This window comes from Solea senegalensis, linkage group LG3 (assembly GCF_019176455.1).
Source record: "Solea senegalensis isolate Sse05_10M linkage group LG3, IFAPA_SoseM_1, whole genome shotgun sequence".
Classification (NCBI taxonomy): Eukaryota; Metazoa; Chordata; class Actinopteri; order Pleuronectiformes; family Soleidae; genus Solea; species Solea senegalensis.
Genome location: NC_058023.1, coordinates 13,639,425 through 13,657,406, shown reverse-complemented (window position 1 = coordinate 13,657,406; position 17,982 = coordinate 13,639,425).

The window sequence follows — 17,982 nt, the reverse complement described above, 5'->3', positions numbered from 1 at the left end:
TTTGAGCTGCTCTTCCTGAGCTCCAGCTGTCTGTTTTTCTCAGATCTTTCCATAATCAGTCCTTGTTTTGCTTCAGGATGCCCCGATATTCTCTTGAGATTTAATTGTGCCCTGCACAGATTCAAGGCCAGATGAAGCAAAGCCGTGTTTTTTTCTTCATTTATTTTATTAGTCAATTGTGATTGCACATGTCCCTGCTGAGAGAGATCGTGCTCAATAGTTTCTCATTGTCCCTGCAACAATGACAATAAAGCTGCTATTCTATTCTATTCTATTCTATTCTATTCTATTCTAAAATGCTCCAGTTTTGTCTCAACAATCCAAAGAACATTTGTGTAAAAAGCGTTGCAGCTTGTCAAAGTGCATTTTCAGCAACTCTGAATCTGACATTTTCATGTTTATCTTTTAGTAGTGGAGTCGGTCTTCTTCCATGGAGCCTATTATTGTTTTAAAGGTAATGGATGGTGCAATCTGACAGTGCTGTACCGTATGTCTTCAGATGTTTTCCTTGACTCTGATTAACCAGGAATTTCCTCTTGTGGCCACGTCCTTGGTGGTTGGCTTAAGTCCTATAGAGCTTATAATAATTGCAGCTATATTGACGGGAACATGAAGCTGAAATGTTATATCCTCCTCAGACAACTCCCTATCCCTTGGTTCTCTGATTCATGTTTAGTGCGGTGCATACAATGATGCCAAACTACTGAGCGTGGTAACTTTTCTCCCTTTAAATAGGATGAAAGTCTAATAAAAACATTGACAACAACACCTGATGCTCACTAATGTTGAATAATTGGTCTGAAATGTGACTGTAATGCAGTGATTTATCACATTTGTTTGTTCCAACAAATCCGCTCAGGCTGTAAATTAAGAATAAATAGTTTATTTTCGCATTTTTATTGGTTTGCTCGACTATATAATAAAGGTATGCTCATGCATGCTTCATGTAAAACAACAAATATGTCCACATCTGTCTCTGCCTCATACAACCCCCAGCGCTCTGTTGCACAATTGCGCAACACACACATCCATCAAACTGCGGATGGTTTGGTTTTTTTTGGTTTTTGCCATAGAATCCACTTCTGGAACTTGTCATCGCTGCTTCTCAGCATTTTCAGTCATACTTCCATCCTGGCGCAGCTGTCTTTTCTGCTTCCTCCTTGTCTCTGTCAGTTGTGACGTGAAACAAATCACTTCCTGTTGTGCCGTGCGGAAATATCACTGGGTGACGGATTGAGAGAGACAGAGTCACGTGAAGCCGATGTGAACTCGTTTAGCAATATCTTGAATGGAATGGCCATTCATTTGCATTTAAAAGTGGCACACTAAAGGTTTAAGATGTGCATGTCTGTTTTCATATGTGTATAATTATCTGAAATTGAGAATTGTTGAGTTTACCTTTTCATTTGGTCCACCATGTTGTTTCTACAGTAGCCCAAAACAGACAAATCAAATACTGGCTCTGTAGTGTTTTCACTTGAGGACATCCCTTATTTTTTTACACATTTGAAACAATAGTGGGAACTTAGAAAATCCTCATTTCTGAAATGTGTTTAATTAAATCGAATTCAATTAAGATGCATCTCTAAATGAATTGCAAGGCTCTAAGAATGTTATGGATGTTAAAAAGGGTGGGTTTTAAGTAGTTTTAAAACCAAAATAAAGTGTAAGTTTCACTCAGTCAGTTGCATTAGCTGACGGCACTGTATGTGTTCATGGAGCTGAACTAATCACGCAAATACTTGAGTGCTTGTGCCTCAACAAGTCACGCGTTAGTGATTCAATGTTGTGTCTAGACACCACACTTTTTTTGGGCACTTTTTAAAGGAAGATGGTCTGACATTTAATAATTTATAGTTTTTTGGTTGTTGTTTTTTTTAACCCTGATCCCCAGGTGCTGAGTTTAAAGAGCTGGCACACCACAAGCACTTCTAAAAGTCTCACTGTGCATGTGTTATTCTCTGATTTTATTGTGTCAGTGTGGAAAAACACACACAACCAAAATTAGGTTGTGTTATGCCACAATTTACTTACCGCTGTGTACTCCGACTACTTCGATTTCCCCTCTTTTTTCTAAGAGAGGCTTGTGGTTGTCCCTGACCTGAGAGTACTCTCTAATTTTTATATCAAGATACCAAACACATCCTGTAAGCTTACAAAATATACAGCGTACAAGTGCATCAGACAGTGGGCCAGTAGGGGGCGCTGTAAGCACAGCTTGCCTTCAGATCCTTTAAGAATTATGGCTGCAACTGTAACGACTATTTTGACAGTCGACTAGTCATCGATTATTGAAGCGATCAGTCGACTAATCTGATAATAAACCACACAATTACGCTCTCTTTAGCTACCAGCTTGTCAATTTACCTTGAGGTTGTTTTGGACATGTGCTAACTAACAATAAAGACAATAAAAAGAATTCATTCAAAATGTTGTTTTTTCTTTTTTTTTTTAATGAAAAGGAAACAAAAATAAATTTACCATGAACAGTGTCCTTAGATTGGCAGCAGCCCTGTCGCTCTGATGTTTACCTGCAGTCTCCCACTGCACGTGCGGCTCCCAGCAGAGATAGGTAGAGAGCGAGATGTTTCACTCCGACTAAAATAATTATTTTAGTGCCACAGAGTGAAAAGGCTGTTTACAATTACGACAATTACTGACGATTAAATGAATCGGCGACAATGTTATTATTGATTGTCCTTCTGTTACGAAGGCCCTCTTGGTATTTGTAAAAAGACAATACAATGATATAATATCCTCAAATAAAACCATCAGGACATCAGAACGTCTTAAAAGTGGCTTGAGAAAGCACTTTAGCGCTTATAGCTTCACCAGCGCTCGCCAGTGAGTCAGCAGAGGAGGCGTCACAGATGGGTATCGCAATGAGACTTCAACCTTATGTGACTAAAAGTAAGAGTAGTGATAGATGTTGTCACTTTTGTGTATGTGTGAGGGGGATATCGTTTGATTTTTTTGGGGGGGAAAGTGACAGCCCTAGTGTGTAGATGGTGATATTGTCCCTACACATCCATTGATGGGTAAAGTTGAAGTATTAGCAGGACTCTGGACCTGGTGCCTCTCTCACTGTGTCTGCATCTGATGACAGCGCTTTCCTGTTTACTGTTATTTCACCACATATGCAGCTCATGTCTGTGTGACCACACTTCTTCAGGAAAGCTGTCAAATGTGGAGTTTTGTTAGGTGGAATTTGCAAACTCCCACCATCACCGGGCCTGCTCGATGTTTTTGGTGTCTCTGTGTTTGCAGGAGGATTTTCACACTGTGGAGGCGGTGCCTCCCTGCACTCGCGTTGCACTTCCAGTTACCTCCAGAAGCAGTGGGTCAGGGGGATTCACTTGGCAGCCTGTCATACCACAGCTTCCAATTACTTGTCTTTCACCTGCCCAATCCTCTTCTCATGAAGATTTGTTTTACCATCGCCATTCTCTGAAACATATCTCTGCTACACCAGTCCTGTCAGTGCAAGGGCTTTTAGGAACCCACTTTACACCTCCTCTTTCTCACTTGTACCTTTCCTCCCCCATAGCCTCATTCCCAGAATCCTCCCTTCTTCCTGCACTGCCTGTGTGTCATCCTTCTGTTCTAATGAGAGGCAGGGATCAGCGAGTCAGACCCCTGGAGTTTGACAGAGTTACCTGTTGTGCCTCCACATTTCTTCCTCCATGGCTCGGTCTCTTCCTCTTGCACTCTCTCTGCCTTTCTCGCTCTCTCTCCCTAAACACCAGAGCTGTCGACTACTGGCAGTTTGATGCTAAACTGTTCCCCCGTGTCGGGAGTAGCTGCCATGACAGAGAATAAAACAAGTGAAATGTAGAGTTTGTAGTGAACAATGTGAGGATTGGCTTCCTCTCTACATGCCGTGTTGAAGGCCAGACTTCTTTTTCTCTGTCTTTCTCTGTCTTTGTGGTATTCTTTGTATTCTTTTAGTTTTTGTGAAAGACATAGTTCAGCATTTTGGGAAAATACTCTTATTTGCTTTCCCTCCAAGAGTTTGAAGAAAGGATTTACGTCAAACTGTGATGGAGAAGTCAGGCGTTGGTTTCACGATGCACACAGACTGACAGCGGAGCAGGACGTCGTCCTGTCCCAGTCAAAAGTTTGAACTCATAATTTACATGATGTATCCCGTTAATTGACTTCATCTGTAAACAAAGACAATGACTTTTGCCTTATGTCAGATTGGCTCCCCTTCCCTGCACAACCTCACAGGATAAGCCCCATGATGGATGAATGAATACCGTAATTTCCGGACTATTATGCGCACCTAAATATAGGCCGCACCCACTGAATTAAAAAAAAAATAATAATCATTTTGAACATAAATATGCCGCACATGTCTATAAGCCGCAGGGGCCTTCATTGAAACGAATGAACTTTACACAGGCTTTAATGAAAGACAGTGCCTGTAACATTGCTTGTAACAAAAATAAATAAGACCCCTGGAGTAAACAGCAGTCATCTTCCTCCTCCTGCGCCCTGAAACCATTGAAGTTATCTCCTTCGGTGTCAGAGTTGACCAGCCTCAGAATTGCTTCATCCAATGTTTTCTCGGGATCGTTTTCATTGTCGCTCTCGTCACTTTCATCTAGAGGCAAATTCCCCGCTGAGCTCATGCTGCTCTTCAACACGCAGCAGTCCAGCCTTTCCAAACCCGTTGATGATAGTGGATTTTTTGACAATGCTCCACGCTGTCAGGATCCACTGGCAGACTTGACCATAAGTTGCTCTTCGCATGCGGCCCGTTTTAGTGAAGGATTTCTCTACTTGTCATCCACGCCTCCCACTGAACATGGAGCGCCACCTTAAATGCACCATTTACACTGATGTCGAGTGGCTGCACCTCAGCCCGTTCAGAAGGTTCATTGGTCTAATGTGACAGTGCTCAGTTTTTTCGCGGCATGAAGCTTGTGAAACCTGGGAAAAATCCATAAATTAGCCGCGTCATTGTTTAAGCCGAAAGGTTCAAAGCGTTGGAAAAAAGTAGCGGCTTATAGTCGCTTTTTAAATTACAGTATGAACACAAAGTCTAGACAGTTTTGGAAAAACACTCCCCGCTGACATTTTTTTCCTCAGGAGTTAATTGTCTCAATTACTTGTTTCGATGTCTTCGTCACTAGTATGGCAAATATGAGTGGACCCTAGTGTGATTGACAGTTGGCATCGTCCAATAGGAACCTGGTTGCAGGTGACACGGAGCATATCATGATATCATATCTAAATCTTATACTTAGACCAATAAATAATAATGGTCATAATAATAATATCATGACCATGTCAGGCATCAAAATGAGAGTTCAGATTCTTATTACATATACATCGCGACTGGTTCTGAATAATAGAAAAAAAATTGTAGTCTAGTCTACATTATCCTTCATTTTCTTAGGATCATTATCTTAATGGGAAATGAACATGAAACAGTTGAAGTTGTAGCATGACATGTTCGCTCCATCTGACCTTGCTCAACGATTACACATGTGCTCATTCCAGTGATGCTGCTTGTATGATATAATATCCTCAATCTTCTTCTCTCCTTTTCATTCTTCTTTTCCCCCCACCTCTCCTTCACTAATCCCCTACCCTTCTCTCCTACCCCAACCAGCCTAGGCAGATGGCCGTACACTCTGCTTCTGTCAGAGATTTTCTTCCTGTTAAAAGGGAGATTTTTTTCTCTCTCCATTGTTGCCAAGTGCTTGTGTTCCTGTTGGTTTTCTCTATTGCAAGGTCCTGACCTTACCACGCAGAGTGCCTTGAGATAATGTTTGTTATTAAATGGCGCTATACAAATAAAATGGAATTGAATATGCAGTCCCTGATAAACAGGAATTTAAAATGCCCAGTTTTAGCTTGAGGGAGACATTTGAATGTGTCAGCCTCTGGTCCAGGCTCAGTCCTGTTGTCCTTCCTCGAATCACTGTGTGAAAGTAAAAGGCTCAGACCCAGATATGAGTCGACTATCAGTGTAGTTGCATCTCCCTAACCTTCTCTGTACTGACTCTGTGTTCTTTTTTCCTTATCCATGGCCCATTAACCTCAGTCAAACAATAACAATTTGTTTTCGTGACTCTGAGTTTCAGTGTGTATTTAACTAAATTTGCAGGGAGCACATTTGTCTACACCATTATCTCCTAAATCATAACTTATGGGGGTGTTGTGAGGACAAGGCTTTGGTTTGCTATGCACTGCACCCATTTGTTTGCCTTAGGTAACTCAAGCATGTAACTGCGGTTATAGCCGCAACTTAACCCATTTCTCTTTGTCAGGAAGTTCAGCGCTAGTCTGGCCAAGCTCCCAATGTCATGCTAACCGCATCGTGTCACAAAGCTGTGGTACAAAACCTTTTTTATGTCATAATGAACAGAAAGATGTAACATTATTTGTATACTTCAGCACCATCAGACCTGACCGAGGGAGCATTTGTTTGTATACACCGGCAGCACAAGGACATCCTGTCGAGCTGCTGAATAACCAGGTTTTTTGAGCAGTATAATTCATTCCGAAGCTTTTCATTTTTTGGTTGCGTAATATGCTGCAGCCTTAAAGATACACGTACTGTATCCATGCAAAAAAATAGCTCATGCATTTACTCTCAAAATGACACATTTTCACTATTACATATCTTCTCTTTGGAGGTGTTGATAGAATAAACACAGTCTATTGTCAACGCCAAGTAAAGAGACAAGTAAGTTGCAAATTAGCTGCAAACTTTAGCTTTTTGTCAAACGCACCAGTCAGATCCGGCTGGTGTGAAATTCAGAAATGTCACTGTTACTGTGACAACTTCCTAAAGTAGCATAAAATGCAAAGAAAATGTAGTGTTCAACTCCTACCTCTGCTGCCTCATCACACGTCCACTCACACATCACGAAGACGGAGAAACCAGACGGCAAACTGTGGCACACGGGGTGTCGTTGTGCTTTTAAAGCAAGTCACTTATTTATGGGTGAGAAAAAGTGGCAGAAACTTACTTTTTTTCTTCAAGGGCCTGACTAAAATATTATTTATTTGGGTTGTTTTAGATTCACCAGCAGTTACCATACCAACCAAACAATGAGTGACGGTGGGGGCTTTTGAGCTGAGTGTGGCACACTCTTTCAGTCTGGATACCTCCATCATATGTACACAATACAAGTATCGATTCAAAATAATTAACTAATTGATCACACAAATGGCAAAATAAACCCGAAGCTTATAACAGATATTTATGTATATAAAATCATGGAATGAATGTAGAATCAACACAAAAAGTATATTTAAATACAATGTTTTAAGGACTTTCTTTAAACTTTAAAAACCCTTTCTCTCCTGTGAAGTACAAATTTGGCACAAGAAGAGGCATCTTTGTTATATTCTCGAATAGAAATAATAGCAGAACCCAGGTGCATGTTAAAGTGCAGGTTGAATATCAAAACCACCAAGGCCAATACAATAAGACATCAGCTGAAATGGCAATTATTTCTTATATGAACGAGTAACAAAAACACAGAAGGTTCCGTCTTTGTGCCAATATTCCATTTCAAAAAGGTGCACATACAGTATGCACAGTTACTGAGGCGGACCAGTTTGTTTACATTATCGGGGGACAAAGAAACTCGCTTCTTTTGAATGATGTGTCCTGAGAGTGTGAAAGGTTAAGTGGGCCATGCGAGACAGCTGTTCAAATGGAAGTAGCTTGGCGGCTGCAACCATGTTACGCGCACTGTCAGTGCTCATTTTTCCTTGATTTTCCATTTGTTTGCATATATACATATATATATATGGGTTATATATATATACATATATGTTGTTTATATATATATATATGTGTACATATATGTGGAGGATAAAGCGATCAAAGTTGGATGTCACATCAAGAACAATATAATCAATCGACAAAGGTCACACACTGCAGCTTTAAATATGACCACATACAGTATATGGTGTGAATGGAGGCACAAAAGCACGTCATGTCTAACCCATCTTAGTGTGAATGTGCAATTTGGCAACCTTTTCCTGAGATATTGTCTCATTCACTTGTTTTCATTCTGCCAAAAAAAAAAATCTAATTTCATTCCTAAGTTAACTAAATAAGCGCTGGTTTATTTAATTAGACTCGTAAAACTCCTCTTTCCCTTTTGTGGTAATGGATTTGTTTATTTTGCACTTGTTTTTGTTGCAGCAACACAGCAGCTTTTTGTGTGTGTGTGTGTGTGTTTTACACAAAGCAGCCAAACACCACATGGAGGAACAGCAAAGAGGAAAGAAAGCAAAAAATGATAGACACTCGCTTCTCAAGCTCTCTCTGCTCAGCTCACACACCACTGTCAAATAGGTCAATGTGACAGGCTTGACTGATTTCTCTTCTCTAGTATTCTTGTTCAGTCTGTGCCATTGTGGTTTCATGAAGCCTCCTTCTCTGGGGGCTTCCTTTGGCCTAATCCCATGATTATTTCTTAAGTTAACCTAGCAGGTGAATCACCAAATTATTTTAAATACCTGAATCTGTAATAAAGTTCATCTAAAGTTCATGAAGTGCCACAGGACATATGATGATCTTTAAGCCTGAATGCTTTTTGGGGGGGACAGATAATCTCCATAGGGACCAGCTGAGCCATTCTTATTGCAGTCGTCTATCTTCACAGTTGTACATTTTGGAAAATGTTGAGCATAATGACCTCTACCTTCCATTTCATGGGCACCCTTCCTGCAAACTCAGCTGCTTTTAAAAAGACCACATCTGAGTCATAATATACCTCATTAGACTTGTATTGAATCAGCCCTGAGCCTGCGTAACCGAGCCTCGCTCTTTATATGCCTGTGTGTGTGTGTTACATTAGAGAATTAAAGATTAATTGCCAAATTTCTCCACTTTAAAACATTGATTAATAACAGTGTGAATCACTGGTGGATCCAGAAGATTAATGTCGTGAGATTCGCCCCCTTTAGATAGCTATTGATTTTGATTTGCTCAAAAATGCCTGTCTAGTCTTCCCAGGAGGACAGAGGCTGTACAAAGCACAGCCAGCCTGCTCTAAATTACATTTTGTGAGACAAAGCTTAAAATATGGGCATTGTGAATTAAGTTTCACTTAATTGGACAGCAAGTGGTTCTACCAAAGAGGTAACCAGTGGCAACAAAGAATCCAATAGTATATTACATCAGAGAATTTACATTCAAAGCAGGCATTAGTAGAGCGGAAGAAGATTAAATGTCGCCTTACAGACCTTGTTCATACCAGGAGACTCTTCAGTGACAATACTGGCTAGTTCCTATATGATTTCTATTTAAAGTCTCTCTCAGCTTATGTTGTCTCCTGCTGCCCACAAACCACGTACAGCATACTGTAGCACAGGCAAGAAGGGTAGACGACTGTCTTTTTGTGGCTGTCACGTTTGTGCAGTTCAATCACAGCCTCAGTCACAACAAATCACAGCGACTGAGGCATTTTTGTCTGTTTCAACAGGGGGTTCTTTATTATTCGTGTGCCACTGGGAGGTAGTCTTCCAAACACAGGATTACGCCCATTGTGATCTGCTTAAGCACACCGTATTAGCCATATTCTCTCATGAAATCGCATAAAAGCCACTTTGAAATGTAGGATGTCTCTGATTTGCCTGTGTCAGGGGAAACGGGCGTCGTATCTTGGAGGCTGTGATCTCAGATTCAATTATGGTTCCATTTTAAATGAGATATCACTGCAGTAAAAGTCCCAGATTGCAGTGCTTTGAAATGGAAAGGGAGTAATTCACAAGACCAATGTGCGATCTGCACAAAAAAAAAACGGAGTTGTATCAAACAGTTTTGTGATGCAAATCTCTGTTGAATGTTCATCAGTTTTTTTACCCCCACCGCAATAGCGGGTATATTTAACATTGCACAAGAACGTATATGAGACTGTGATGATGGAAAATGGAAAAAAAACGGATGAATCTGTGTAATATCAGTTTAAAAGATTCTTAAAATCTGTTCAAAAGCTTGTTTTTGAGGCCTTGGCACAAGTGTCCTCACTCAACATGACTGACACTTACTGCTTTGTTGTACTGACAAATATCCTCTCTATTTTCTGTTTTCCTTCCACAATTGCCTCTTTCTTATTTCAGTACTCGTATTGCAATGACTCTACAAGAAAAAGTCTATCTCTGTACGTTTTAAGTGGATGTCTGCAAGGTCCAACATCCCAAACCTGTTGAACTCAATCAACGGCGCTAAGATGGACCATTGGTTGCAGGTCACGTAATCTATGTTGGCGGAATGTTTGTCTCTGTGATTGAACTGTCCCCTGGGTCTACATTAATTGAGCTCCCTATAATCACACACAGACCCATATGATCAGTGTCTGCAGCCCTGGAGAAAGGCGGTAGAGATTATCCTCTCACCTGGATGTTCCATTGTGAGACAGAAATCGAAATAGATTTTTGTGATCTTCTCTCACATTCTGACTGACCCCCAAATATCTGTGACTCGCCAAGCTCTCCACAAACATGGACTATATGATTGGTACCTGAAACTTTTTGATTTGTCTTCTGTAAGAGTGTCAGCTATGCACGCTCGTAGCTCTGACCCTAGGGATCTTAATAGATCCACAATCTTTGTGAGGTATCCCCACACGTGTGGACAGATTACATGAAATTTCTTTCTGTTTCCTGCAGGGTTGAGTTGATATGGTATCACCAGATTTCTGTTTTGTAACAATTAGCAAATGTTGGCGTGCTAACATCCTTGACTCAAGATATCGATGCGTACTGCCTCACAGTGCGAATCGAGTTTTACTCAATGAATTCCTCAATTTTTTGTGTTACGTACATTGACTCTACTCCACCACTAAAATTAGCCTCTGGAATACAGAATACACATTCAATAATCAATTATAAAATGAAACTGGTAACTTCTCCTTATATAGTGGCTGAAATTACAAAAAAGTTTAAAGTAAAATGATTGCATTTTAGAATTAAATCTTTCAAGTCAAGCTATGAATATATGTTTTTACATATCTATTATGCTCTTGAGATTAAAGGTTTTTGTGTCACTACTTGATTCTCATAATATCTCCAGTACTATTCACGATGAACAAAAACCAAGCAGCTATCCTATAAATACTTCGGGCGAGAGCACATGACATTTGTTTGAAAAAGGACAAAGCAGAGAATCTATTTTCAACTTTTTTGGTTTTTAACATCTTTAGCTATGAACATCCTCCAGTATTGTAATGTGGTGTGGTTAAAAAAAAAACTCTACCCACTACTCTAAAAGCTAAATAATTGAAATAAAAATCTGCTCAAATATCATAGGTCAACCTTTACATAACCTCTATGACTGAGCCTATGGTAACAACACCCTTAGAGTGGCTAACTACATTGTTTTAAATTCTTAATACTAATTATTACATGAAACCACAGATACACGGTTCTGCGATTTAACAGGATCAGACTGAATCACACTTGTATGCAACCATCCATCCTCAAAAACTTAATGAAAAATTGTAGGGATTTCTCTCCCTTTGCTGTATTCAATACCACTGGCAAAAGTAAAACAATTTGACTTTATTCTTATCCATCTATTATTCTATGTATCTATTAGAATCACTGTACACTTTTAATGGCTGATTGGCGCAGAGGTTATTCTCTACAAGGCCATTGACCACAATACTTCTAAATAAAAAAATAAAGTGTTTTTGTTCCTGCATTCCCAATCAGATCCCAATAAACCCCTTTGCAATAATGAATGAGATACATGCTCAATTCATCTTCAGCGCCAAACTGGGCTGACTAATTTGTACAAATATTTCTTTGGGAGGAAGCAATTAACTGTAGTGATGCACTAATGTGTCACTGCAGAGGTGAATCATACCAAAATAGGATCCAACGTGTTTGTCTTTAGTTAAATTCATTAGGGTGGAGAAGTCATTATCTCAGCAAACTGCCATGGCTGAATAATTAATCATCCCATCACTTGTTTGTTTGACCTGAATGTATAACATTTATCCCTTGCTCCTGGCCCACTAATGAAATCCTTTCTTTAATTTGAGAAAAAATGTTGGCTCTTCATGTTTAGTCCAGCAAAGTCCTGGCTGACTCTTGATTTGACTAATGAATAATAAATTACAAGGTCATGGACACCTTGAGACGTGGGCAGCTTTCACAGATTGTGCCACATAATTAATCAGAGACAAAAAAAAAAAAGAAACAGTTTGACTTTTCAGTTTTTAATCTTGCATTTCAAATCATTCCAGTTTAATTTATTTTCTTGATTGTTGTAGAACAAAAAAGAAGAAGAAAAGAAATAATAACTCAATTGCTCATCTAGGGGGATTTCAAGTTCAAATGTTATTCACTATTTCAGGTCCTATGTATGTTTGAAATTAAAAGTAGCAACACCAAACTGTTACAATACTCAATTACAATTAGTGTTGAACTGAAAAAAGTCACTTGCTACACTCTGTGATTCAGAATCACCTCATTATATGTCCAGATTCAATGAAATTGACATCAGCACAGTATATTCCATCATGAACAGGACAAAAAAAAACATCATGCCATGTCATAGTGCCAAAGTGCCAAAACTGCCATCATATTGTATCACACAATGTCTCCAAACTTAATAATATGCTTTAAATTATATAAGCAGTATGCATGGGTGAAAAATTACCAACAATTTCATAAAAGGGCCAAAGGTTCCTTCATATGCTAAGCCTTGGGAGGAAAAAAAAACAACTAAAATACTCACTAATATACTACAAATAAAAAATACTGAAGCGTAATTTACGTAAAAATGCTCCATGATATCATTGAGTTATGGTGAAAAATTACCATTATGACAAAAGCATCATACTGTGGGATGACTTGGCATGTCGCTCACATTACATGTCACAGAAATGCCTAAAAGACTCAGTTATATTCTATAAATTGGCAATAATTCATCATAAAAATTTAGAAAGATGTAATTGGTATGTTACAAACTGACCAGAAATATCATACCACAGTATAATTTTAGCATAACAATGTTCCAAAATGCTATTGTGAGGGATGTAAACATGGCCAAAAACATCATGTCAAAGTGTCAAATTGCATATATGACAATAACACAATGAATTTAGACTACAAATGAGTTTTGAGTTTTGTAAAAATAAATGACTAAAGGATTAAACTGCAGAATGAAAAGAGTGAAAATGACAGTATTGTCACAAACATGCCTGAAAACAGAATAAAATGCCACAAATTGGCATTTTTTTTATAAAAATCCCAAAAATGTATATTTGGTATAACGTCAAAAATGGCAAATATTACAATTATGGCAAAGCCTAGCACTTATCTCATTATGCCAATCCTGACTGGCTGGTGAATGTGTCCATCCACTCCGCCCAACGCAGTGCCACCTACTTCAAATAGCGTGCGCGGAAGACACAACCTCATTCAAGATAAGTGGCCTCTTCTCACTTGCCCAACCAATAAGGTTTGTCTGGTCAGACATCTCACTCATATTATTCAAAGAACTGGTTATTTTCATAATATTGGTTTCAATGTAGGTTCACACAGTGGTATAGTGGTTAGCACTCTCGCCTTGCAGCGAGAAGACCCGGGTTCGAGCCCCGGTGGGCCTTTCTGCATGGAGTTTGCATGTTCTCCCCGTGTGTGCGTGGGTTCTTTCCAGGTTGTCCAGCTTCCTCCCACAGTCCAAAAACATGCAATGTGGGGATTAGGTAAATTGGACACTCTAAATTGACCCTAGGAGCGAGTGTGAGAGTGAATGGTTGTTTGCCTCTCGCTGTGTGTGGCCCTGCGACTGGTGAACTGTCCAGGGTGTACCCTGCCTATCGCCCGATGTAGCTGAGATTGGCGCAGCACCCCCTGTGACCCTCTGGTGTCACATAATGACTGATGACTGGTTTCAATGTCTCACTATGGGATGTGGTAGTACCTGAATACCAAGCTTATCTAGCGTCCACCAACCAGAAAGAGAGAATTACTCTGTTCTATCTAGGACTCCAGAACGGAATCTAGGACCAACCAGACGGGACCGGGTGAGGGGTCAGGCACTTCAGGATTTTAAAATCCGCCTTTGCGGACTGCACAATTCGCCCTCTACCCACTGCACGGGAAGAGGGAGCCGGGGGCTTACGAAGGAGACAGGGCTGGAACGCCTCATCCTCCTTCTTCTTCGCCTCATATTGACGCTGCATAGAGGCCAGCACGGAGCAAAAAATGCCTGTGGTCAAACAGGCTGGATAGGTTAAGCCACTGTGCCCATTCCTGGATGACCATGGGCTTTCCCCATGGCCTGGACCACGCAGCGCTAGACACGGAGGCAAAGATCAGAAATGGTCTGTATTTCCTCCAGTGAAACTGGGTCACGCGTACTCACATACTCATCACATATCTCAGCCTTGTAAGCAGTGAGAAGCAAGAATACTTCTCTGTCACTGACTGAAAACGGTCAGACTTAGACAGTAGTGTGGGAGTCTGGGATGACACTGTGGGCAGCATGGGGTGCTGGTGTGCCGCTACCAGTGGCTTCATCAGAGGCATGTGCAGGAGACCCCGGCTCTCCATCACCTCGCAGTAGAGGGAAGCAGCACCAGGTATTTGTTTCCTATGGATGGTCTCTTCACAGGCATGCTATTTCATTTAGCAGCTCTGGGAAGATGGGAAGAAACAGCTTTGTCACTCTTTTAGCCAGCAGGATCTGGGAGTCTCCGTAACGACTGCAGGCCAGGGGATGTCCAACTTTACTGCTGCTTCCACGTCCAGCAGGTCCGTGGGGAGAGGAGAAGCTGGCGTACTCCTCTCACTTCCATCCCCGTGAGCGACACAGACACTGTGCAGCCCTGGGGGCAAATAAATCCTTGTCATCATCGTCCTCTGAAATGAGAATATCCAAGGTTTCATCTTCGTCGTCCCCATAGTCCAGGTCCAGGACGTCTTCATCGCGAGGGAGAGCCAGAGCTAGGTAGGACTGGGAGCTCCAGTCAGTGCTAGCCGCCGGCACAGCCTCCAACAGGTTCACCTCCTCCTCCACTGCGGGCTCGACAGCTAGGTCGCCAATAGGGAGATAGGGGTCATTGTCAGACAGGCTGACTTGGCGTGCCAGTCGTCTGTGGAGAGTTTTCAGTGTGAACACTGCACAGTGTTGATAGGAGCTGGGGGCGTAGATAGCCTGCTGGGCATGTTCCAGCCCTAAGCAGCTTGAGTAGACCTGGTGTGGGTCTCTGCTCCATCTGATTCCTGCAACTGCAGGGACATTGTCCAGAGTCTCCATCACCTCTAGTGTGAAGATTTTTTAGCTTCCATTTATCGCATTGTACGGCAGGAGTGGAGAGCTAAGTTAGCTGGTGTGCTTACAGTAGCCGAGAAGGTAGCTGGTGTGCTAACGCTAAACCTTAGACTGCCGTGAGATATGCTCTGGGTGAGAAAAGGTTTTTGAATGAGGTTGTGTCGTCTGCACCCGCGTTTTGGTGGCTCCACGTGTGGCGGAGCGGAGGGACACGTTCACCAGGATTGGCATAATGACATAAGTGCTTCTGAGGGTCGCAGCGAGGCTTGCTTCCCATAGTGAGACATTGAAACGAATATTGTGAAAAAGAATAAGGATTATGCTGTTAAATAGAAAACATCATGTAAGGAGCATTTATCCGTGTTTGACCTTTGTGTCCTCAGTGTTGAGTGCATTATGATGCTCTTCTGCCTATACCTGTGTCTGTGTCATCAATTATGACCTAATGTGTGGCCATGTCACTGTTCTAATGCACCTGTAAGGAGTGTGCAGTACACTGTATGTATGTGGAGTAGCGACTGCTGCAAAGAGTATTTCTAAAAAAAGAGTATATCTTCAGCCAGAGTCTGAGGACAAAACCTTGGAAACTCCCTCTACTGTTTGGATTCAAATGAACACTAAAGATCAAATTGCTCTTAAGAGACAAACAGTGAGCAGACTTGAGCTGCTGTTTAATGATGCCCTTTGTTTGTTTTCTGGGAAATTCACTTTCTAATCTCTGGGACTCTGTGAAGGCTTGCCAAGGAGTGGTGCCACATAAAAACCCTTGATTTCTTATTTTGTCTGAGGACAACCAAATCAATCGTTGTCTCCCCCACACCTGCTCCCACCTCACCTCCCCTCTGCACCCTCAAACAGATAGGCCCACGCTGTCCATCCTGCTCTCCAATAAGACTATTAAGACTAAGCTATTTCTGGGGGGAATGAGGCAGTGGGTGGTCGGGCACTTCTCCGTGTCTCCCAGAGACAAGTGTTTGCAAAAAGGCATTGAAATTTCCTGAGATCTTGACACGTGTAATTGAGATTTCATGCCTGATTTTCTCACAGATCCAAAACCTCACTCTGTTCTTCTGCAAGCAGTATTTCCCCTAAAGGATCAAGATGAAAGAAACAGTTTTCATATTTTATTTCATTTTTGTTGCTTTAAGGTTGTTGGGTTTTTTGTTGTTGTTGCAGCTTTTCATTAAAAGTGCCATTTTTTTGTTCAGAAGTGGCTGCAGTAAGGTAGTAAAAAATAAAGACATTTCAATTAACTTTGTTTCTTTTAGCCTCATATTAAATTTGACTGCACACATAGATTTGTCGTGATTGGAGAAAAAACAACAACATTACTTTTCACAGCTGCTGTGCTTCTCTTTCATTTTTATCATAGAATCCCTTCAGCCTTTCTTGGCTGTCAGTTAAAATGTTTGACAAGGGTTTAAAAATTCATAATGCTCCTTTCAGTCTCCTTGAATATTGAAAACGTTAAATATTTGATCCAAGGGCATCTGATATATTTTTAAATCTTCTTTTGCTAGGTCTCTGAGGTCTGGGTGCGGAGGGAGAACCCTGATGTAGCCTTTATTGTCATACATTTTGGCACAATTAAATACACAAAATAATACAAATTTAAAAAAGCCTGTTTGTCTCAGTTTGTCTTGCTGCAACATGAGCTACTTTGTCATATTTTTTTTTCTCCGTGTGGGCCCTTGTGCTCCCGCAATGACATCACCTAGTCTTGCATTACATAGCACTGGCAGTCACAGTCGGAGCTCAGGCTTCCCAGCAGGACCCATATTGTATGTTCCACGATCAATGACATCATGTGTCAGCATCAACCTCAAATATCATACAGAAATATATAAAAAGGCCTAATGATCTTAGTCGTCAGAAAGGCTTTTTTTTCCTCTTCTAGAGTAAAAGGTTAGCATGTACCTAAAATGTACACGTCTCCTTTAAACTTGCATACTTCTCTATCACTTTTTTGTTCTTGTAGCATTATCCATATGTTTCAGAGAAATGTTTTAAGTCTGTGATACCTGTCTAAATCCAGGCTACCGGTGGGGCTTCCTTTTGCACGATGAAACCAGCTGGTAAAGTTAGCACAACTTACATAGACATAGACACGAGCGGAGGCATTAGCACTTCCGCTGGCATCAGGCCAGTCCGCCCTGCCGTGGGAGGTCTTCGGGCGTAATATTCTGTGCCCCAGAGTTTTCTTATCTTTTGCACTGCAAGGGCATGTCTGTACGTGTGTCTCACAAAAATCTACGAGAAAGACGCGTGCACCCTAAAACCGGAAAATACGTCACTTGACTAGAGAAGTTAACGTTTTTAAAATACATTTGAATGCAGATTACACACAGTAGTCACGGACTGTAAAATGTACAGCTTACCTTACTTGGTCATTTTAGCATTGGTTATTTTAGTCTATGCTTGGGTCACTGAAACACTAAATACTATTTTGTATTTTTTTTGTGCTTTGCAAAGCCCCAACCATACCATTATTTGGTACCTTTCCCTTGGGTTGCCCGAGTAAAAGGGTACAATACAGTTAGACCGGCTCCACCCACAATAGTCAGTTGATTGGGAAACATAAAAATGTCACTCCCTTGCGATCAGTGTAAACGCCCACTCACAAACTGTGCAGGGTAAAAAAGAGCTGCTGGCCATTCCCTGTTGACGCATGGTACGACATCCCACTACGCGACCATCAGGCACAGCCCACACCCCAC